Source organism: Platalea leucorodia, assembly GCF_965183815.1.
Source record: "Platalea leucorodia genome assembly, chromosome: 19".
NCBI lineage: Eukaryota > Metazoa > Chordata > Aves > Pelecaniformes > Threskiornithidae > Platalea > Platalea leucorodia.
In genome coordinates this window covers 8798380-8815433 of record NC_138841.1, presented here as the reverse complement: position 1 = coordinate 8815433, position 17054 = coordinate 8798380, and positions in this window count along the sequence as shown.

Genomic DNA, 17054 nt, shown 5'->3' with positions numbered 1-17054 from the left:
GCTGGGTGAAAGACTTTCTCCCTGGTGGGGGGTGCCCTGCAGAGCCACTGGGCAGAGAGGTGTTTCTGCTAGGCCCTGACTGGGACGGTTTCATAACCGCTGGTCTCCTCTGCCCTATAATCCTGAGAGCCCCCTTTCAGTCAGGCAGGGACGAAGGCCTCCTGCTTCTGTCCATTTCCTCCCATGCGCCTCATTTTCAAGGCAAAATAGACCCCAAGGATGCAACGGCGCCTACGCTTCAAGCTACGTGGGCCGCTGTCTTGGCCCCAACACTCTCTCACTCTTCCTTGCTCTCGCGTTCTGCTTGCAGCCGGATGTTTCCCCAGGAAACTGCTGGCCTTTACAAGGGGATCAGGGCCAGGTGGTCATCAGGTTGCCAGCACGAGTCCATCTGACTGCCGTCACTGTGCAGCACATCTCCAAAGAAGTCTCTCCATCTGGGACCGTCATCAGCGCCCCCAGAGACGTCGCTGTCTTTGTGAGTCTCTGCTGGGTGCTTCTGGCGGGGATCTGGCCCTGGGGGAAAGCCATGGCAGGGTCTTGCTTGCTTTTGTGCGTCCTCTGAGGTTTGCGTCCTGCTCTCTCCTGAGCACTGCAGTGCCCTAGCGGGACACTTCAAGGGCTCTAGGGGTTTCATCCCTCTTGAGACTTGTTCGGGACAAGCACCTCAGGGTTCCTGAGCAGAAGTCAAGGCCGAGCCTGAGCTCCACCACAGCGAGTGCTACTGCTAGAGCCCCAGGAGAGGGTGGGGAGATAGCAGGGCTGATCCAGCACGTAGGTTCCCTCTTTGTGGGGACGAGTCTGAGCTGCTCTCCTTGTGCTTTGCCCCTGAGGGAGTGGATGCGGACGGAGAAGAGGAAACTCTCCTTGGGACGTTCACGTACAACGTGGCAAAGGAGACCATTCAGACCTTCCCTCTGAAGGTACGGGCCATGCGCAGGGGCAAGATGCTGGGGAGCAAACCAGGTTTGCCTGCAAGTCCATGGCAGGAAGAGCGTGAATGCTTTCTCCCTGGGCCGAGGGACAGTGTCCTCTCCTCCCAGCACAGCGTGCCCCTTCTCTCCCCGTGCTCTCACGCCTGCCAGGAGGAAAGCAGGCAGAGCAGACAGCGGGAGCTTGGTGGGGTTGCACAGCAGCCGCCCCCCGCACAGGAGCACCTCCCCGGCCTCTCTGCCAGCACAGAGCAAGCAGCAGAGGGAAGGGGCAGAGGGGAGGGAGACTGAGCCCCAGCAGGGCCGGCATGCAGAGGATGCCAGCTGCCTTCCCCCTTCCCGTGTCCCCAGCCTCCCCAGCAGCCCCGGTACCCGCAGCGAGCCTCAGATTGCCACAGCCGCTCCCACCCACTTTCAGGAGCTCGTTCCTGAGCAGGAGCAGGGCTGGCAGGGGGAGGCACCTTCATTGCATTGTCGCTCCTAACGCCCCCGCTTCCTTTTCCCGCTTTTCTTCCCAGAACGCGCCGCTTCCCAGAGCCTTTGCACGTGTCAAACTTCTGGTGAAGAGCAACTGGGGAAACCCAGCGTACACCTGCATTTATCGAGTGCAGGTTCACGGGAAGATGGCAAAACCAGAAAGCCTCGACTGAAGCCAGAGGAAAAAGAGAAGGGCATACAGAAAAGAGCAGCAGAAGGGGAAGGAACAAAAAAATAAAAAAGATGTGGCAATTCAGATTGGTGCAGAAGCTCTGTCTCCAAAGTGGGGTGCGCAAGAAGGCCCTTTGGGGGGAGGGCGGGAGCGTGCGGGAACCGTTAGGACCTCTCCTTAATTTTTTCTGCAACCTGAGGAAGGCAGTAAGCACTCCTGAGGTTTACTCCAGAGAGGAGAGGCCCAGCCTGGCACCACTCCTTCTCCTGCCACCCCGGGAGGCTCCGCAAGCGGCACCTGCCCAGGGCAGGCAGAGGGGCCCGGCTGCAGTTTACCACAGGCAGACGGCCACCCGGCCCCGAGCGGGCTCTGCAGGAGCTCTCCCCGGAGCCCGCCCACCCTCTTCCTGGCCTCTCAGCCAATGGCGCCCGCCAGGCAGTGACAGGCAGGGCCCGCCCCCAGCCAGTGCAGCGCCCTTCTCTGGCCCCGCCCCCTCCGGCCCGCTGCCGTGGCAACGGGGCCGACTGCAGGCACGGCCTGCGGGCCGAGCGAGGAGCCTTGGGACAGCTCTTCGGGGCTGCCAGGGCCGGGGGCTGGGAGCTCCTCCCTTACTTTCCCGACGGCGGGGCCGCAGGAGCAGATGGAACCGTTTGGCCTAGCACCTTCCCAGCATCCCGGCTGTCGGTTTGTCGGTGACCCCCCAGTTTCTGTGAAAGGGGGGTGGGGAGCCTGTCTGAGCGGCCTGTGGGAAAGCCCCCCGTTCCTCGGCCCATCAACGTCCCCGCTCTAGAGCTGGCTGCTCTCTGTCGGGGGTCCTTTTGTGTCACATTGAGTAGTGTCGACGGGGAATTTTCCAGCGCTTGGCCCCTGGTTATTCTCCCCTTGGCATTGGGACGACCCTGACCCGTCTTTCCTCTTGACGGACCACCCTCTCTGGGGTTCCCAGAAAGGCTGTGCGGTTCTGCAGCCCTTGGGCTGTTCCCGTCATGGGCTCCACCATCTAACACTCGAGGCCCCTCGGTCCCCCAGTGCTGCATTCTGCAACACTTGGCTGTTCCCTCCCGCTGTTGCTATCATGGGCATCGTGTCCTGGGCTACAACGCCGCCTGTGCTAAGGACATCCCGGGCAGCCAGTCGGAAAGCTCGTCCAAAGGATTCCAGGGATGGGGAGGGTTAGAACCCCGTCTTCCTGGCAGCTGCCTAACAGCAGGGAGTATTGGGAGGGGGTCAGGGTGGCAGGAGCATTCCCTGGGGGGTGCTGGAGGCTCCCAAGGGGTTCCTGAGAGATGGGGCTGGGGAGTGGGCATCCCAGGATGCTTGGGGGGTTCTCATACTGCTGGAAATGGTTTGTAAAGCTAAGCAGAAACGGCAATTGTCCCATTAGCTTTGTATGATGGTAGGCACCTTAGGTGGGTCCATCCCCCACGCATCCAGTGCTGTAATAAAGAGAATGCGTGCTTCTCGATGCTACATGGGTGTGAAGAGGTTGATTCCCCATTTCGGTGACAGTTTGGGTGACCCAGATGGGACTCCGCTTCTGAATCTCGATGGATCCGCGGGATCGCAGGACCCCCAGCCGGCACCGAGGGATTCTCGGGAAGAACCTCCGAAGCCCGGACCGAAGAGCTGTGAGCAGGACCCCTGGGAAGGTAAAGGCATCCCTTTTCTGATTAAAAGGGCGGTTGCCTGCCCGTCAGGCAACGGGAGGGTAAATGGGATGAAGTACCATGCATGCATTTATTTTTCACACTAAAAAACCACCCGGGATGGCAGAAGGAATGCGGAATAATCCCACAGGATCCTCTGATCTTGGCTCTAGAAAAGGAGGGGAGGGGCAGGAATTTAAAACGATGGTGTTCTGCTTGTAGAATGGGGAAGAGATGTTGGAAATGCGGACGGGAGGAAGAAGATGACCTAGAGTTCATGGCTGCTCCCCGGCAGAGGTTGGGAGAGAATCCTGACGCCGATGATGCATTAGTCATGTGAGCAGGGTAAGAGAAAGCGGTCGTAGGTTTTACAAGCTCCTCTCCGACAAGCGGTCAGAAATAACGGGCCAGTAAGCGTTAAAGTGCCATTCCCATGGACGGATTTGAGGTCCTGGAAGGAAACGACGGGTATTGATAGGGAAGAGCCAGAAAGGGGGGCTAAAGTTTTGGAAACTATAATCAGGACCCAAGTCCCTGACTGGAATGATATACAGGTAATATTAGAGATGTTGTTAGACGGTACTGAGAAGAAGGTGGTATGAAACACGGCTCGGAAAGAGGTAGAAGGGGCACAGGCTAATGGGGACCTGCAGGGAACGACAGATCCAACTTTCCCTGCCGCAGACGCGGGGGGCGATCCTAAGCAGCTGGGACCCCAGGGGCTTTTGGGTACTATTTGGCATAAGGCACGCTATGGCAAAAGCGATCCATTGGTGCAAATGCTATGAGGGTAAGCAAGAACCAAACGCATCCCCGTCTGCCTTCCTGGAGCGGTTAAAAGTCACTGCCAGGAAACAGACGAATCTAGACCGTGAAAAACCAGAAGAGGCCGTTCAGTTGGCTTCTGTCTTTATGAGACAATCAGCCCCAGCTATACGAAAGAAACTCCAAAACTTCGAAGGGGCAGACTCAAGGGATTTGGGAAAGGTGTTAGAGGTAGCGTGGATGATTTTTCATAGTAGAGAGAAGGAAAAAGAGGCACGACAGGTTCGAAGGGAACACCTAAGAGAGGGGAGATGGAGTGCTGCTTTAACAGGGGCTCCTGGAAGAACCGATAGAGAAAGGGGAGGCACAGGAAGGGGTTACCGGGAAGAAGCAGGGGAAGGGGAAAATCAGCTCCTTTTGCACAGCCCTGTGGCGCGCGGGGAAGGAGCCCACGGCTGCCGTGTGGCTCTTGCCCTGGGCAGGCGCGCTCCTGCAAAAGCAGCAAGAGCTTTTGGTCCTGGCACCTTTGGGGTGGGAGGAATCCCTGGACGTCCGCAGTTTTCTTTCTGGACTTTGGCTGTACTCAGCAGGCCAGGGAGAGAGACTCCATTCAACACTGGGAGGCTCCAGAAACAGAGAGTGTCTGTTCCCTTGCTCTGTGTCCCACTCTCTGCCCCTGCCTCTCCCCTTTCTTTTCCCTCTCACCCTTTGCCTTCTGTCCTTCTGTCCTGTTCCCTGTCCCATTTCTCTGTCACTCTGCCCTCCTGCTGACTCTTCTGTCTCTCCGCCCCCTCGTCCCGTGCCCTTGCCCTTTCTGCGTCTGTCCATCCCTCTGTTCTCCTTCCTGCCCCTCTTCTCTCTCTGTCCCTCTGTCCTGCTGCTTAGCACTAGTTTTCTTCCTGCGCCATGTTCTTCACTTGCCCTCCATCTCCTTCCTTCTCTGTCCCTGTTTCTGCTCCTCACCACTATTTTTCCTTTCTCCACTCCCCGCCCAGCTACCCCTTTTTCCCACCATCCCTCTGTCCATCTCCTGTCCCTCTGTCCTGCTCCTGTCCCTCTCCAGCCACCCCACCGCCCTGCCCCACCCTTCTCCGCCGCTCTGTCCCCCTCTCCCCCTCCTCCTCCCTCTCCACCGGGGCTCTGGGGCCAGCGCAGCCCCGCGCAGGCGGCCATGGGGCCTGCTCGTGGGGCAGGGCCCAGCCGGGGCGGGGGACGGTGGCCGCGCAGGGTCAGACAGCAGGGCAGTTGCGCCCCGTGGCATGCCGGGAGCGTAGTCCTGGGGCACGTGTCCGCCAGGTGGCCATGTTGGTTAGCACGGCATGCCGGGAGCTGTAGTCCTGAGACATGGGGCTGCCGGGCGGCCATGTTGGTTACCGGGGCATGCCCGGAGCCGTCATGGCCCCACGCTCACCTTCCCGGCAGCCATGTTGGTCTCGGGAGGTGCAGCTCCAGCTGCGGCCCGGCTGAGGTGAGGCCTGGGGCTGCCCGTGAGGTGAGTGAGGCCCTTGGGCGGGCGTGGGGGTGTCTCCTGCCTGCTGGCCCCCCGCGGGTGGCGGGGGGAGCTCCAGGCTGGAGCCGGGCCCAGCCGGGGCAGCCCTGGGACTGACCCAAGAGCTGGGGAGGGGAAGGAGATGGAGACGGACCCCCCCCCGGGCACAGGTACCGGGCAGCCCAACTCCCAGAGCCCCCCGGAGCCGCCCCGGGCCCGCTCAGCCCCTGCAGCTGCCCCGGCCCCAGCACCTCCCCTGAGGCCTGTCCCACAGCCCCAGGCCCCCAAGGCCTGTCCTGGCAGCAGCGAGCTGGTCCTGGGGCGCGCTCGATCCTCCGTCACCGCGGGTGCATCAGCGGCAGCGTGGGGAGGGAGCGGTGTCTGCAGGAGCTCCTGCAGCAGGAGCTTACAAGCTTCCTAAAATTGGTTAATTCCAGTGTCTCTTATGATACTTCTGTGGTAATAACTCCACAGCCATCTTCCAGCATTTCTAAGATGCTTTTGCATACTTAAACTGTCAGTTATACTGTCAGTTGAGCAATGTAATACTTTGTATAGTTCCTCTTGATAACAGTCTGTTTCTTGAAATTCACTGCTAAGTCCTTTAAAGAGTAAGACAAATACCAGCGCACTGAATTGTTTCAGTTCATTTTACAGCGCCCAAGAAGGAAAGTGCCAGAGCCATGTGGTAGTAGGCAGGAATTGTGTTCTGTGCTGCAAGATGCAGTCTTGGTAAGGGCTTGTGGCTGCTGGCTTTTCCTTACCCATCAAAGAAGAACTTGAGTAGGTGCCAGGAAACGAGCTCATGGACACCGCTAAAACGTGCGGTTCCGCAGTAGCTCACTGATGATCAGTAATTAGACATGCATGTTAGCTAGTCTTACTTTTCAAGGATGTTCAGCAGCCTGGAGTGAGGCTGCACCTAAACAGTGCGTGGTAGGTATGTGTGTCAATGGCAAAGCAATTGGTACTGTACCTAGGTCTAACATTAATCAGGGGTGTCATTTGCAACAAAAATAACTGACACAAGTTGAACAGTATAAAAGGCAGTTCCCTTGGTGTCTGGGATGGATCTGGTATCTCTTCTTAAAGTACCTGCACCGGTTGTGCCCCTGCCCACACTTACCTTCCGTGCTAAGTAGCAATTTGTGCTCTATCAGTGTCCTTCTTGTAGTGAGGGGCCCAACACTGAACACAGGATTCAAGGTGTGGCCTCACCAGTGCCCAGTACGCGGGGACGATCACTTCCCTAGTCCTGCTGGCCACGCTATTTCTGATAGAAGCCGGGATGCTATTGGCCTCTTGGCCACCTGGGCACACTGCTGCCTCATATTCAGCTGGCTGTCCACCAATACCCCCTCCTTTTGCCCCGGGCAGATCTCATCAAGTACTTCCCGGTTGTCAAGGCCTGAGCCAGTAAAGCACTGTAGGAATTTGGCACTCTTCCAGCTGGCGGAGGTAAAGTTCTACCTGTTAGCGTCACAATGGGAAGATGTGTGTATCTTTTCCCCCCAAAAGTATGAATTGTGTAAGGGTTGCTCTCGTATCAAATTTAGTATCCCTAGAGGCATATACTAGTAAATAATGGAATAGTAAGAGAATTAGGCAGTGGCAATGGCCCCAGGGACCTAGCTTTTCTTTATATACTTGTTAATCTGCATAGTTTCTTGAAGACCACACCTGAAAAATATGCTTCTTTTTAGAAAAATTAGCCTTAGAACTATAATAAAAACAATGCTCAGGACAATAGCAAAATGTCCTGGTTTCAGCTGGGCTAGAGTTCATTTTCTTCCTAGCAGCTGGTGTAGTGCTGTGTTTTGGATTTCGTATGAGAATAATGTTGATAACACACTGATGTTTTAGTTCTTGCTAAGTAGTGCTTACACCAGTCCAGGACTGTTCAGCTTCCCCTACCCTGACAGTGAGAAGCTGGGAGGGAGCACAGCCAGGACAGGTGACCCTGACTGGCCAAAGGGCTGTTCCATACTGTATGGCGTCATGCTCAGTATATAAACTGAGGGGAGTTGGCTGGGGGGCAGCGATTGCTGCTCGAGGACAGGCTGGGCATCAGTCGGCAGGTGGTGAGCAATTGTATCGTGCATCACTTCCTTTGTATATTATTATGTTATTATTACCATTATTATTACTACTACTACTATTTTACTTTATTTCAATTGTTAAGATGTTCTTATCACAACCCACGAGTTTTTCCCCCTTTTACCCTTCCGATTCTCTCCCTCATCACACTGGAGAGGGGGGAGTGAGTGAGCGGCTGTGTGGCACTTAGTTGCTGACTGGGGTTAAACCATGACACAGGCCCACAAACACTGGGCCTCTGCGCTTGCCTGCCCTCCTAAAAGTCCAAAACTCTCTCTGTCTCCGGCTCATTGTAGCCAGAGCCCAGCTCTGAAGTTGCAAATAGACAGCAATTTCACCCACACCAAAGGTGCCAGGACTAAAAGCTGTTTCTGATCCTAAACTTCCGTTGGGAGCACTTTCACAGCCCCACAGACACTGGGGCTCTAAACATGACTAGACGCTTAATGGTCCCAACACCCTCTCTCACTTCATTGCTCTCAGGTTCTGACTGAGGCCGCATGCCTCCCCCAGTGTGATGTCAGAGCCACCAGTGTGAGGTCAGAGCTGGCCGCCCGCACAGCCCTGTGGCGTGCGGGGAAGGAGCCCCCAGCTGCCGTGTGGCTCTTGCCCTGGGCAGGCGCGCTCCTGCTGTGGGGCAGCGTGGGGCTGCTGCCGGAGCTGTTTTTGCCTGGGCAGGCAACGCTGCTGGGGCTGAGGGGGAAGAGCAGAGCGGGGAGCCTGCCTTTGCCCAGAGATGGCGAGGAGAAAGGCCCCTGAGAGAAGACGCCAAGGGCCCTCCCAAGGCTCCTTGGGGAACGAGGCCGGCCAACAGCCGGCAGGGGAGGCAGCGGGGCCGAGCCGCTGCCAGACGAGTAGGTAGGAAGCCTGGCATGTGCCTGGGGCATGAGGTTGGGCTGGTAGCACGGACGTGGTCTAGCACGGTCAGTGGGGTGCGGAGCAGCCTGGGGAAGCCGACAGAAGTTTTCTGAAGAAGAGCTCCATGGCTTGCGAAGCCCCCCTTCTGTGGGGACGGGTCTCGGTGGAAAGCCTGGCTCACTCTCGCAGCCAAAAGGCAGTGTGCAGCAGGGGCTTTTGGGGAGGCGGTAGCCTCGTGCTGCAGGGTCGGAGCCCAGCCCTGCTGCACGGGGCGGTTTTGCTGCACGGGGAGGCCAAGCCCCTGGGGCCTGAGACTGGCCCCCTCGGGACGTTGAGGCGCGATCCTGCCTGGCTGATGGGAGCAGCTGTGTGGGGCAGAGAGGGGTCGGGAAACCTGGGAGTGCCCAGGGAAGAGGTAGGGGGGGCTGGGGGGGGGGGACAGCAGCCCGTGCCCCCTCCCCGAATGGCCACTGGGAGGTGTCTGCCGTGGGGCAGGGTGGGGCCAGGGGCCAGGGGCTGAGAATCGTGCTGTGCTGCTGGGTGGCTTCCCGAGGCGGAGGGTCTGCTGCTGCCAGCTTGCTCCCACTGCAGGCCTGTAAAGCAAAGGATGAGGAAAGGACGGGGGGGGGCCCGCTGGGAGCAGCCCAGCTGTGCTGGCCTCTCTCGCTGCTGCTGGGACGGCCCGTCCTCTGGCAAGGGCCGCCGCTCAGGCTACTCCTGCCCGCCTCGGCACCCGCGGCGTGGGGACGGTGGGCAACGGGCATTTGTCTTTTTCCTCCGACAGGAACCTCCGCATGCAGGTGGAGCTGGGGATGCTCTCTTCGATGTCAGCTCCCGGCTCAGCCACTCAAGGGCCTGCCAAGTGGCACGACAAGGCCACAGAAATTGCAAGTGAGCTCAGCACTGCTGCTTGCTGTGACCTCCTCAGGGCTGAAGTTGGAGAGCTGCGCTGCGCTGGAGCTCTGGCCAAACGTCACAGGCGGCAGGAGAAGTGCAGGCTGCCCTGCTCTTTGCCCCAGGGAGGGAGTGTGTAGGACACGGTGCCCGCCTCCCCGCAGGCAGCTGAGACATGCGGGGCTGGGCATCCTAGAGAAGAGACCTCAAGAGACAGGCCTAACTTTTCTCTGCTTTCCTTGCGCAGGGACAGTCTTCAGCCTTACTTGCTGTCCGGCAGGCGCCCTTGTCTCCCCGCGGAGACGTCTGCTGAGGACGTGCGTCTCCGCCGTGTACGTATTACACCACGTTTCTGCTGTGGATGGGGGAGAGAAAGGGGATGTCTGAGGGCCGGTGCAAGCAAAGGGGAGAGCAGAGGGTGTTCCCCAGCCAGCAGCCCAGGGCTCCCAGTCGGGCGCCCAAGCTGGGGCGCTGCTCGTGCTGTGGCCATTCTTAGGGAGAGCCAAGAGCAAAGCCCCTCGGCAGTCTCACTCCCACGCGTTTGCCAGAGCCCCACACTTTGGCTACGGTAGGGCAAACTGCCACGTAGCCAGACGCTCGGGTGCAGAGCCAAGCCTCCGCAGGGGAAGGCTTTTCCCCAGCTCTGGCAAGTGACCGCGCAGGTCTGGGAGGGCTCTGGGAGGAAAGGCAGACAAAGCTCCTGCGCTTCCCAGCTGTGCAGAAAAACACCCCTAAGAGATCTGTGTGATCGCAAGTGAGAACAGGCCTGCTTTCTCAGCCAAAGGGAGAGCAAGGTCCCCACCAGAAAGACGGCTGAAAAGCAGTCTTCGTTTGCTCGGCCTCTTTACTTCCCTGCATAATTTTCATTCCCTTTGGGATGGTGCTTCTGGAGGCCTTCCTCTGGGGAAGATCTGCCGGCAGTGTTGAACGGTGTGGACAGAAATCGTCTTCCTCCTGGGCGCTGCTCTGGCAGCTCTCTGGCAGCAGGAGGCTTCCAAAAGGCTGGCTTTCTGGCCTGAAAAGGGAACTCCACCGGTGGAGGGCTTTGCCCAAGACTTGGATCATGGGCAGCCACAGGACTCCCTCTTTTTCAGGCAAAAGGTGGCCCTGCAGAAGAAGAGGATCTTCCAAGTCGTCTTCTTGTTGCTCCCCGTGGCTCTTGGTGAGTTTGCATGAGCAGACACCTGAGAGCGACAGCCAGGCTGTGCTGGATGCCAGCTTTCCGCTGCCCGGCTTTCCTTTTGGGCCAGTATGGGCGGAAACTCCCATGGCCCAAGCGCTTCCCGAGTACGTCCCGGACTGGGACTGCCTTTTGGCCTGCCAGTAAGACTGGGAGTCTCCCAGCCATGCTGCTGCTCTGGCCACTGGACCACATGGCTTGCTTCATCTGCAAGTCCGCGAGAGAAGGGCGTAGCTACTTCCAAGCCTGAACTGGGCATTCCCAGAGGGGAGGGGCCGTGCAGGGGGACCCATGGGGAGGTACCTCTCCTAGCCCATGCAGCCTGGTGTCGGGGCTCCCTGAAGCAGCGAGGGGAAGCGGGGAATAGCTCTGGGGCACTGAGCACACCTGAGGCCCACGGCTGCGCAGTCCCCTCAAGCCTGGGCCGATGGCTTCTGGGCAGAGGCGCGTCCTCTCTCCGCACCCCATGTTCCCCACCTCCTCAGCTCACCTGCTGCCCCACCCCTAAGGCAACAGGCTGGAGACAACGCGACGGCAGGCATCGCTAGCGACCTCAGTAAAATAACTCTCTCTTGATGATGTGAATTGCAGCCGGTGTTTACTGCGGGACCTCACTGCCAGGGTGGACAATGCGGACAAAGGCACTGCTAGAGGTCGGTGACTCCTGTGGCACAGGCACCTCCTGCAACAGAGCATTGCTGAGAGCGGCTGGATAAATCACGGGCTCTCCTGCTGCCACGCAGGGTGACCCAAAGAAGCAGCAGCTTGTGCCGAGTCTTCCTAGGGAAGCCTCTCCTGGGAAGCCCCGGCGGCTCTGGTAGCGGATGCTCGAACCGAGCGTTTTTCCCTTTCAGGAGCTGGCACTTGTGTCTGCAGAAGACCTGAAGACCCTGCGGTAAGAGACGTTTCCTGAGCTGCAATTGGTTCTGTGCAGAAGCGTCAGCCGACCTCGTGCTACCTGCACTCGTTTTGCTAACAGCCAGGGCTCCCATACCTCCTACCTGCCTTTGCCTTCTGCTCAAACTGGTGTGGAAGGGAAGCACTCGCAAAGCAGGGAAAGCACACGTGTCTCTCCTTCTTGCCGAGCTGAGACGCTCCCCAGAGGGGACGGGCCGCTCTCTGACAAGATCTGCTTTCGTGCTTTCATGCAGGAACTTTCGCGTTTTGTTGGCGGAGCACAGCCAAAAGATGCAGCTTCTGATGGAGGAGGTGGCTCAACTGAGGGCAGAGATCAGCAGTGAAAAGGTGATGCTGCGTTTTGGGGAAGGAGGCTTGGCTGGGCAGAACCCCTGAGAAAGCACTCCTTGGGCTTGTTGGTGGGGTCGGACTGCTGACTGCAGCAAGCCAGCCTTTGCCCCAGGGGCTTGCTGGGTGAGCTTCTGCGCTGCACAGGCCCTTCTCCAGGCCCAGTTCAAGCAGGCTGCTTGAGGCAGCAGAGGACTCCTGAGAGCCTTCCCTTGGCACGCCGGCACTCTGGCTCCTCTGGCTGGGCTCCTGAGGCAGGGATGAGACCCAGGCACGCTGACGGGGCCAGCCGTCGCTTGCAGGGCCCGAGCCCATCTCCCCGCTTACCTGCAGAGCGTGGAGGGTGGGGACGAGGGTGTGGGGACCCTCGTCAACCCACCTCGCGGCCATGGCCGTCAGCACGTCAGCAGCAGAGAGTCTTGCAGCTCTGTGGACTAGGCTTGCCTTGCCTTTCTGACACTGACCCTTTGCCTCTGCCGGCGCTAGTAGCCATGCTGAACTGCCCGCTGATGTGGTCCTTTTCTGTGTTCGTTTATGGCGTTCCCAGGAAGTGAACCAGGCAGCGTCCCAGATGGCTTCGGAAGTCTACGTAGAGATGTCTGACTGGGCCCTGAAAAGCTCTGGTATGGACACGAGCAGCCCAGTCTCCTTGCCCTGCGCTTGTCTGCAGCACTCCCCAAAGAAGCCTGTGCTCCGGGCGCTGCTCTTCAAAGGGGGGCAGCTTCAATGCTTCATGGGGTCCAAGAGCAAGGCTGTGGCACAGTGGCTCTCTCAGACTCCCTCCCAGTCCTGCCCTCCGCCTCCGCACGGGGGCCTCCGCACGGGGGCCTCCGCCGCTGCCCCCGCACGTGTTCCTGTGCTGTTGGAAGGGCTCTCTTCCTCTCCACTGCATTGGAAGAGGGAATGGCTGGGCCACCCTTTGCTGCCCATGCCGCAAGCCCTCAGTTTTGGTGTGCTGTCATTGACGTGGGCGCCTGCTGTCTCCCAGAACGCTCACACCTTCTCCTCGTGGCGCTGTGAGAGAAGCAGTCACCACCAGGCACGTGGCGGCCGTCATTCCCTTGTGCAGCTGGGCACCCCCAGCAGCGTGGGGAGGAGGAGAGGACTGACAGACGTGGAGCTGGCCGGCAGCATCAGAAATGCTGTCTGAGCACCGAGTCCTCCTAGAATGTGGCCTCTTCCAGTAGTCACCTGCTCTCCCTCCCTTCCAGGTGCCACCATCGACATGCAGAGAACTTCCGAGACCTACATCTGCAAAGAGAATTGGGGCTGCAGGCTTTTATGGCTCTTTCGCACTGCCAACCCTCCCGACACTATTTTGCAGGTATCGTAGCGGAACTCCTCCGGGAAGGTTGCCTGCCTCCCGCTGAAGTTGGGGACCGACCTCAGGGGCTCTCCCCTCGCTCCAGTGGCACTGCTCAAGCCCACAGTGTTGATCAGGTTCCTGAAAGCAAAGCTCGAACACAGGGCTGGGCTTGCTAGCAATCAGCGCTTCCCCTCAGGAGGGGAATGGAGCTGAACGGAGCCAAACTGCTGCATCTCGCCCACAGTGCTCTGCCCCAGCTGGGTGAAAGACTTTCTCCCTGGTGGGGGGTGCCCTGCAGAGCCACTGGGCAGAGAGGTGTTTCTGCTAGGCCCTGACTGGGACGGTTTCATAACCGCTGGTCTCCTCTGCCCTATAATCCTGAGAGCCCCCTTTCAGTCAGGCAGGGACGAAGGCCTCCTGCTTCTGTCCATTTCCTCCCATGCGCCTCATTTTCAAGGCAAAATAGACCCCAAGGATGCAACGGCGCCTACGCTTCAAGCTACGTGGGCCGCTGTCTTGGCCCCAACACTCTCTCACTCTTCCTTGCTCTCGCGTTCTGCTTGCAGCCGGATGTTTCCCCAGGAAACTGCTGGCCTTTACAAGGGGATCAGGGCCAGGTGGTCATCAGGTTGCCAGCACGAGTCCATCTGACTGCCGTCACTGTGCAGCACATCTCCAAAGAAGTCTCTCCATCTGGGACCGTCATCAGCGCCCCCAGAGACGTCGCTGTCTTTGTGAGTCTCTGCTGGGCGCTTCTGGCGGGGATCTGGCCCTGGGGGAAAGCCATGGCAGGGTCTTGCTTGCTTTTGTGCGTCCTCTGAGGTTTGCGTCCTGCTCTCTCCTGAGCACTGCAGTGCCCTAGCGGGACACTTCAAGGGCTCTAGGGGTTTCATCCCTCTTGAGACTTGTTCGGGACAAGCACCTCAGGGTTCCTGAGCAGAAGTCAAGGCCGAGCCTGAGCTCCACCACAGCGAGTGCTACTGCTAGAGCCCCAGGAGAGGGTGGGGAGATAGCAGGGCTGATCCAGCACGTAGGTTCCCTCTTTGTGGGGACGAGTCTGAGCTGCTCTCCTTGTGCTTTGCCCCTGAGGGAGTGGATGCGGACGGAGAAGAGGAAACTCTCCTTGGGACGTTCACGTACAACGTGGCAAAGGAGACCATTCAGACCTTCCCTCTGAAGGTACGGGCCATGCGCAGGGGCAAGATGCTGGGGAGCAAACCAGGTTTGCCTGCAAGTCCATGGCAGGAAGAGCGTGAATGCTTTCTCCCTGGGCCGAGGGACAGTGTCCTCTCCTCCCAGCACAGCGTGCCCCTTCTCTCCCCGTGCTCTCACGCCTGCCAGGAGGAAAGCAGGCAGAGCAGACAGCGGGAGCTTGGTGGGGTTGCACAGCAGCCGCCCCCCGCACAGGAGCACCTCCCCGGCCTCTCTGCCAGCACAGAGCAAGCAGCAGAGGGAAGGGGCAGAGGGGAGGGAGACTGAGCCCCAGCAGGGCCGGCATGCAGAGGATGCCAGCTGCCTTCCCCCTTCCCGTGTCCCCAGCCTCCCCAGCAGCCCCGGTACCCGCAGCGAGCCTCAGATTGCCACAGCCGCTCCCACCCACTTTCAGGAGCTCGTTCCTGAGCAGGAGCAGGGCTGGCAGGGGGAGGCACCTTCATTGCATTGTCGCTCCTAACGCCCCCGCTTCCTTTTCCCGCTTTTCTTCCCAGAACGCGCCGCTTCCCAGAGCCTTTGCACGTGTCAAACTTCTGGTGAAGAGCAACTGGGGAAACCCAGCGTACACCTGCATTTATCGAGTGCAGGTTCACGGGAAGATGGCAAAACCAGAAAGCCTCGACTGAAGCCAGAGGAAAAAGAGAAGGGCATACAGAAAAGAGCAGCAGAAGGGGAAGGAACAAAAAAATAAAAAAGATGTGGCAATTCAGATTGGTGCAGAAGCTCTGTCTCCAAAGTGGGGTGCGCAAGAAGGCCCTTTGGGGGGAGGGCGGGAGCGTGCGGGAACCGTTAGGACCTCTCCTTAATTTTTTCTGCAACCTGAGGAAGGCAGTAAGCACTCCTGAGGTTTACTCCAGAGAGGAGAGGCCCAGCCTGGCACCACTCCTTCTCCTGCCACCCCGGGAGGCTCCGCAAGCGGCACCTGCCCAGGGCAGGCAGAGGGGCCCGGCTGCAGTTTACCACAGGCAGACGGCCACCCGGCCCCGAGCGGGCTCTGCAGGAGCTCTCCCCGGAGCCCGCCCACCCTCTTCCTGGCCTCTCAGCCAATGGCGCCCGCCAGGCAGTGACAGGCAGGGCCCGCCCCCAGCCAGTGCAGCGCCCTTCTCTGGCCCCGCCCCCTCCGGCCCGCTGCCGTGGCAACGGGGCCGACTGCAGGCACGGCCTGCGGGCCGAGCGAGGAGCCTTGGGACAGCTCTTCGGGGCTGCCAGGGCCGGGGGCTGGGAGCTCCTCCCTTACTTTCCCGACGGCGGGGCCGCAGGAGCAGATGGAACCGTTTGGCCTAGCACCTTCCCAGCATCCCGGCTGTCGGTTTGTCGGTGACCCCCCAGTTTCTGTGAAAGGGGGGTGGGGAGCCTGTCTGAGCGGCCTGTGGGAAAGCCCCCCGTTCCTCGGCCCATCAACGTCCCCGCTCTAGAGCTGGCTGCTCTCTGTCGGGGGTCCTTTTGTGTCACATTGAGTAGTGTCGACGGGGAATTTTCCAGCGCTTGGCCCCTGGTTATTCTCCCCTTGGCATTGGGACGACCCTGACCCGTCTTTCCTCTTGACGGACCACCCTCTCTGGGGTTCCCAGAAAGGCTGTGCGGTTCTGCAGCCCTTGGGCTGTTCCCGTCATGGGCTCCACCATCTAACACTCGAGGCCCCTCGGTCCCCCAGTGCTGCATTCTGCAACACTTGGCTGTTCCCTCCCGCTGTTGCTATCATGGGCATCGTGTCCTGGGCTACAACGCCGCCTGTGCTAAGGACATCCCGGGCAGCCAGTCGGAAAGCTCGTCCAAAGGATTCCAGGGATGGGGAGGGTTAGAACCCCGTCTTCCTGGCAGCTGCCTAACAGCAGGGAGTATTGGGAGGGGGTCAGGGTGGCAGGAGCATTCCCTGGGGGGTGCTGGAGGCTCCCAAGGGGTTCCTGAGAGATGGGGCTGGGGAGTGGGCATCCCAGGATGCTTGGGGGGTTCTCATACTGCTGGAAATGGTTTGTAAAGCTAAGCAGAAACGGCAATTGTCCCATTAGCTTTGTATGATGGTAGGCACCTTAGGTGGGTCCATCCCCCACGCATCCAGTGCTGTAATAAAGAGAATGCGTGCTTCTCGATGCTACATGGGTGTGAAGAGGTTGATTCCCCATTTCGGTGACAGTTTGGGTGACCCAGATGGGACTCCGCTTCTGAATCTCGATGGATCCGCGGGATCGCAGGACCCCCAGCCGGCACCGAGGGATTCTCGGGAAGAACCTCCGAAGCCCGGACCGAAGAGCTGTGAGCAGGACCCCTGGGAAGGTAAAGGCATCCCTTTTCTGATTAAAAGGGCGGTTGCCTGCCCGTCAGGCAACGGGAGGGTAAATGGGATGAAGTACCATGCATGCATTTATTTTTCACACTAAAAAACCACCCGGGATGGCAGAAGGAATGCGGAATAATCCCACAGGATCCTCTGATCTTGGCTCTAGAAAAGGAGGGGAGGGGCAGGAATTTAAAACGATGGTGTTCTGCTTGTAGAATGGGGAAGAGATGTTGGAAATGCGGACGGGAGGAAGAAGATGACCTAGAGTTCATGGCTGCTCCCCGGCAGAGGTTGGGAGAGAATCCTGACGCCGATGATGCATTAGTCATGTGAGCAGGGTAAGAGAAAGCGGTCGTAGGTTTTACAAGCTCCTCTCCGACAAGCGGTCAGAAATAACGGGCCAGTAAGCGTTAAAGTGCCATTCCCATGGACGGATTTGAGGTCCTGGAAGGAAACGACGGGTATTGATAGGGAAGAGCCAGAAAGGGGGGCTAAAGTTTTGG